General features: G+C 36.0%; 1 pseudogene; it reads right to left on the bottom strand.

The window, feature by feature from the left end:
* Nucleotides 1-2,769: 2,769 nt before the first annotated feature.
* On the bottom strand, nucleotides 2,770-5,377 carry LOC110296679 (annotated as a pseudogene).
* Nucleotides 5,378-6,504: the final 1,127 nt, after the last annotated feature.

The following is a 6,504-nucleotide window of genomic DNA, read 5'->3' as shown; positions in this document are numbered from 1 at the left end:
TAGTGTAATAGGGTTTGGACTGGAGCCTGGGCCTCCATTTTTAGACACCATATTAGTACTTTTGTGTAACTGTGACCAAAATACATAATTTACAGAAATTACACGAGTCAGGAAAGATTTATTCTGGTTCATGGTTTCAGACTGTTTCAACCCATCTTAGTAGGGGATGTATGCTGGAACATCTTGATTCATGGCAATGGACACAGTGTATGAAGAAGTGGAGAATCTGTCTGAACTGGAGGCCTCACAAATAATTTTTTTTTTTTTAGTCACTTGTAAAGCACTTGGATTTTTCTTCCATATTTTTTAAATTGGGTATTTATTTCAATTACATTTCCAATGCTATCCCAAAAGTCCCCCACATGCTCCCCCACCCACTCCCCTACCCACCCACTCCCACTTTTTGGCCCTGGCATTCACCTGTACTGAGGCATATAATAAAGTTTGCACGACCAATGGACCTCTCTTTCCACTGATGGCCAACTAGGCCATCTTCTGATTCATATGCAGCTAGAGACACGAGCTCCAGGGGAGGGGGGTATTGGTTAGTTCATATTGTTGTTAACCTATAGGATTGCAGATCCCTTCAGCTCCTTGAGTACTTTCCCTAGCTCCTCCATTGGGGGCCCTGTGATCCATCCAATAGCTGACTGTGAGCATCCACTTCTGTGTTTGCTAGGCCCCAGCATAGTCTCACAAGAGACAGCCATATCTGGGTCCTTTTAGCAAAATCTTGCTAGTGTATGCAATGGTGTCAGTGTTTAGAAGCTGATTATGGGATGGATCCCCGGATATGGCAGTTTCTAGATGGTCCATCTTTTCATCTCAGCTCCAAACTTTGTCTCTGTAACTCCTTCCATGGGTGTTTTGTTCCTAATTCTAAGAAGGGGCAAAGTGTCCACACTTTGGTCTTCGTTCTTCTTGAGTTTCATGCGTTTAGCAAATCTCACAAATAATTTTTAAAGCCCATCCTTAGTTACTTTCCTCTCTTTCTAAAGGTCCCATGACTTACTACAGCTAGAAAACAACTATTCAACACATTAACCTGTTGGGGATATTTCAGATTCAAACAATATCAGGAACAGAGGAAAATCTAAGACCATCAGCTTCAGATACCACTCTCAGGATGAGTAGTCCTACTTAGATGAAGGTGAATAGTGGTAATGGGAGATGTAGTTAACAGTCAACACAAGACAGTACTGACAAGATGTAATAGGGGGATTCTTGCGCGCACCTGACTGGCCAGCAAGAAGATGCTACAACAGGATCCTTCTGCACACGTTTATTGGGAGAGCTTGATTGCAGAGGCGAAGAGACCCTAAGCCCAGAACTGGTGCTGCTTATATAGACCTAGGAGAGGCATGTCTCACACCCGGATTGGTTGTGCTTGGGTTATGCTTACCACCTCATTTGCATGCCTACATCTGATTGGTTAACTTGTCTCTCATCTGATTGGTTAACTTCTCTCTCATCTGATTGGTTAGCTTCTCTCTCATCTGATTGGTTAACTTGTCTCTCATCTGATTGGTTAATTTTGGTTAATTCTCAAAACCTCATCTTGGCAAAAGAACTTTACTGCCTATGTATGAGTGGTGGCCAGCGGTAGCCAGCTGCCACTCTGCAAAGGCACATGCGGCTTCCCACAGGGGATGATAAGTTCTACATATAAATAGGATGTCACTGATGTATATCAATAACTGGTAATTCAAGAACTAAAGAAAAGAGCTGGGGGTGGGTAGGGAAGTAGGGGGGAGGGTATGGGGGACTTTTGGGATAGCATTGGAAATGTAATTGAGGAAAAGATGTAATAAAAAATATATATATAAAAAAGAAAAGAGCTGGAGGTGGAAATATAGATGGTATGACTTGACAGTATTTATTGAGTGATACTAACATTACAAGTAAACTATAAGAAGATAGAGCCAGAAAGCCAATGCACACAAAATGACAATACTACAAAGAGTAAAATTTAGATGCACAGAACCTATGTGCTGTTAAGATGAACCTAAGTAGAGAGCACTGGCTTCTCCTCTACTACCACAAATGAATCCACATTATTGTCACTAAGGTAATTTAAAGTTAAGAATTTTGGGAAGGTCCTCAAATACACTTGTATCCAATAAGGAATATTATAGCAAACAGAAAGAAAATTAGGATTTTGATACACTTATAAAAAATTTTAAATCAGATGTAAAATAAGACTTAAAAAGTGCTATAAACCTAAAATTTAACTAGATGTTATTGTTTTATTTGTAGAAAGTATAATTTTCATTATTCTTTAATTATGAATAATGTTTCATGATGAAATTTCCATATATATCATTGTACTTTGATGAATATTTCCATTCTATTACCCTCCTTTGTTTCCTCCTCTCTCCCCACTTCTGGTCCACTTCCCCCCCCCCCCACAGTTCCTGTTCTTTCATGCCACATGTATAGATTTGATCTAAATTCAAAATGTGGTATTTGTCTTCTTGAGCCTGGCTTATTTTCGTTAATAAAACAATCTTCAGTACCATCTGTTCTCCTCAAAATAAAACAACTACATTCTTTTTTTTTTTTTAACATGTAAATCATTATGCCCCCAACTAAAGACCAACTGTCAAACTGGGTAGTTTTATTTTCCTTTACAACTTAATAAATACTTCTTGATGACTGCACATGGGGTAAGGCTGCTCAGTAGTTCAGAAAGATCTCAGTGACAGTGTTTTCCTGACAGTGCATAGTCTTCAATATTGAGTGCAATGACTTGCATGAAGGACAATACTGTCAGACCAGCAAGACCGCATTTATGCACTCATCGTTCTCAGGATTGTTGGTAACTTGGGCATACTTTCCCCAAATAACATTGCCTCCTTGTGTCACAAGGTCCAATTCACTCACATTCACTTCCATAACTGTACCTTTGGTGATCACACCCAGGGTTGTATATAATGGGGATGATGAATTCTTTTTCACACCAAGAATAGGCAGGCAAAAGGTAGCTTCCAGCTCAGGGTGTGTGACATGGGCTTTTTTGAAACGTAGACCCATTGGCCTAATGAACCTTTCATATTTAGGTGGTTTTCTTGTAAAGCCATCACCAACAAAGCAGAGTTTAGTAACCATTCTCTTCCATGCCTTCTTTTTTCTTTTTCCTGTTTGAATAACTTTCATGAACTTTGGGTAGAGGTACCTCCCATTTTCCCACCTTTTCTTTTTGTTTCTGCTTAATCACGTTGGAAAGTACTTTTGCAATAATGACAACTAGAAGAGCAAGATGTCCCTAAAAAATGCAGCAGTAGCACTTATATCTTGGTAGTCATAATCAGTTCTCTAACTGGACTGAAGGCACACTCAACAGGAAGGAAATCATGCCTAGCACTGGAAACCCAACCAACTACCCAGGACTAGTGAGGTCATAGATCTTAAAGGAGAAACTACCATAACCAGAATAATTTCTAACCATATTCTCAATAATTATCTTTATATTCACAGATAAATGCAGCTCTTATACCCTTCCCCCATCAAAGAAATTTCTTTGCAACAGGAGATCATTACAGAAAACAACTTGTTAAAATGCAGAGAACAAGTGAATGTGTTTGATAGAACTGATGCATCTACAGTATAACTCCTGCACCTAAAGCTCAAGGAGATTCATGGAAGAGGGGCAGAAAGATTATAAGAGTCAGAAGACCAGGAAATCTGATGTGAGATTGTGCTTCTTTAAAATGACAGAGATATTTCACCCATGATAGCTCAACAATATGGCTGTTTAAATGAGACTTGAACAAGTACAACACCAACAGACAGGTTAACATGGAAGGGGAAATTTCATGGGGCCCCACCTATAGACAAAGAACTACAGGTAACTCGGGAATGCTAAGAGCAAAAGAAATGTTCCATAGGGATGAGCCCCTAACTGGATATTATTAAATTGTATATATAAACACTAAATGGACTGAATAGATTATATTTATATATTTAGGCTTTCTCTCTCTCTCTCTCTGACAATAACAAAGAAAAAAAGCCATAATTTCAGAAAGGGGTTGATAGTGGGGCACAATGGAGAGACAGGGGGAGAACAGGGAAGGGGGAAATGAAAAATTTAGCAATAATAATTAAAATACCCATTGTATGTATACCTCATTTTATTTGTTTTTCAGTTAATGAGCCTCTAGATTGGTTCCATTTCTTAGCTACTGTGAATTGTGAGGCAGAATGTGAAAGTTCTGTGATATGTTGACGTCAGGTGTATATGCATGAGTGGTATAACTGGATCAGATGTTCTACTTTTAGATTTTTTTTTTTAGGAACATGATATCAAGATACATGCCTGCATCAGTTTATATTCCAATCATTAGTGTCTAAGAGATATTTACTAGCATTTGTTATTGGTATTTTTGAAGTTAGCTATCCTAATTGAGGTAAGATAGAAATTCCATGTAGCTTTGATGAATGTTTTTGATGACTAAGGATGTTAAGGTTCTTTTCTTATGCTTATTGACCATTTGTACTTGTTTTGAGAATTGTATATTCAGTTCATTCCATCCACACTTTCTAAATAGGAATATAGGGTCATAGTTAACTTGGGTAAATGTTTAAGTAAAATTTGAAATATGATTAGTAAGATCTTATATGACTATTAAAATTTATATATATAAATATTTTAGAAAGTTAAGACAAATAAAAAGGTATACATATGTTACAGAAGCAATTTGTAAACAAGAAAATAATAAAAGCATAATATTATTGTAATAACAGAAAATGTATTTTGCATTTTGATACCATATTATTTTAAGTAGATTGGCTTATGACCTAATTTTATATTAAAATAATGGATATTTTAAACATTAGTTAAGTGGAATCTTTAGCCAAAGTTAGAATATAAAGTTTATAATGTTTATAATGTAAAGTTTAGATGGTTGGTAGAAAGAACTTTATGAGTAAAATACATCTTTATCATATCATATCTGTAGGAATAATTGATAATTCATGAGTTGGAAAAAGAAAAATGTACAGTAAAATTATGTAGCTGTCTTATCAAAAGTGAATGAATAACTATTTTATAGTGGCTCATTTATTAATGCATATGATAAAATATGTAAAGAATCATTTGACTAGGCCAACAATAATTAATTTAAACTCTAAATTAATTTAAAACTCTGTGAGAAAGCTATAAAACTATAAGCTCTAGAATATGATTTTTGTGTGAGATAACTGGCAACTTCCAAAAATGGATATTGCCAGTAATCACAGGGAAAGACATTTAAGTACATTCTCTGTTTTCTGAACCAACGATTCCCTTATTTTCAGGAGGCATTGTCAATAACAAGCACTGAGGCAGAACTTTGAGGCTTTCTTGATCCACCACAAAGTCCCCATGAAGTTTGGACATGACTAAAGACCGTGTTTTGTTTTGTTTTGTTTGTTTTTGTTTTTTGTTTTTAAATGCATCGCTTAGCCCCAGACATTTGGTGTTTCAAATTTATTCACCTTTTTTACATACTTCTCTCATTAACAAACTCTATTGTAATTTAGTTTAACGTAGGGACTATGTGTGGAAATAATCTCCAGGGTAGAAGAATCCAGAAAATATTATTAGAAGAATAAGTAAATGAGTGAAGGAAAGAAACCAGTAATGTGTGTGTCACCATATTAGTAATGTCTGAATGCAACTGAAACTCAGCCTCACTGAAGCACTCTGGGGGCGGTGAAGAATTCACCTGTAGTGTATCACAGTGTAGGAGGGATAGGGACAGAGAGTTGACATGCTTTTCCATCAGTCACTTCCTTGGTGCATGACTCTAGCAGTTCTAACTTCTAGCAGTACGACATTCTCCCATGGTTAGAAAAAACTCTATTAACAGTTTTATATTTGTACTCAGGAGAACACACAGCTATAGCACCATCTGCCATAGTCCCTTTCATACAGAAAAAAAGATAGTGCTTAAGATAGTCTGACTTTCCTCTTTTTGTGTGTATTAAAAAAAAAAAAAAAACCAGAAGCCATCTTCTTGCTCAGGCCTTCATTTATCTTCTGGGTATCAAATATTTTAGCCTACATTTTACATTCTAGTATCTTCTCCAAATCCTGTCATATTTTTGACTTTTTGTAGCAAAAGTTCATTTAAATATCTCAAGTGTCAACTTTCAAGATTTTAAAACTTTTCTCTCCACAAATATTTGTTGAAACTTAAGTATGATGCCAGGTATTATCTACGTAATGGGTATCAACCAATTAATAAACTAGAGTTGTCTTTAACACAGTATGAAATGTTAAGACAGTTACAGGAATATGGATAAGTAAACAAGTGATTCTAAGCATTTTAGATCCAAACTGCAAGAATAAAGGAGTTCCAGAAACTGGCAAACAATCAGTATTGGAGAAAAGGGAAGTAAGAGGCTGAAAAATCCTTATGTTTGAAATATATTTTCTTTATAAAATATTCTAAGTATGAAAAATACAATAAAAAGGAATTGTCTACCCAACACCAAATTCAACAATATTTTGCCTCTGTGTCT

Source organism: Mus caroli, chromosome 1, assembly GCF_900094665.2.
Source record: "Mus caroli chromosome 1, CAROLI_EIJ_v1.1, whole genome shotgun sequence".
In the NCBI taxonomy this organism is placed as follows: domain Eukaryota; kingdom Metazoa; phylum Chordata; class Mammalia; order Rodentia; family Muridae; genus Mus; species Mus caroli.
This window is presented reverse-complemented; position numbering and strand designations above follow the sequence as displayed.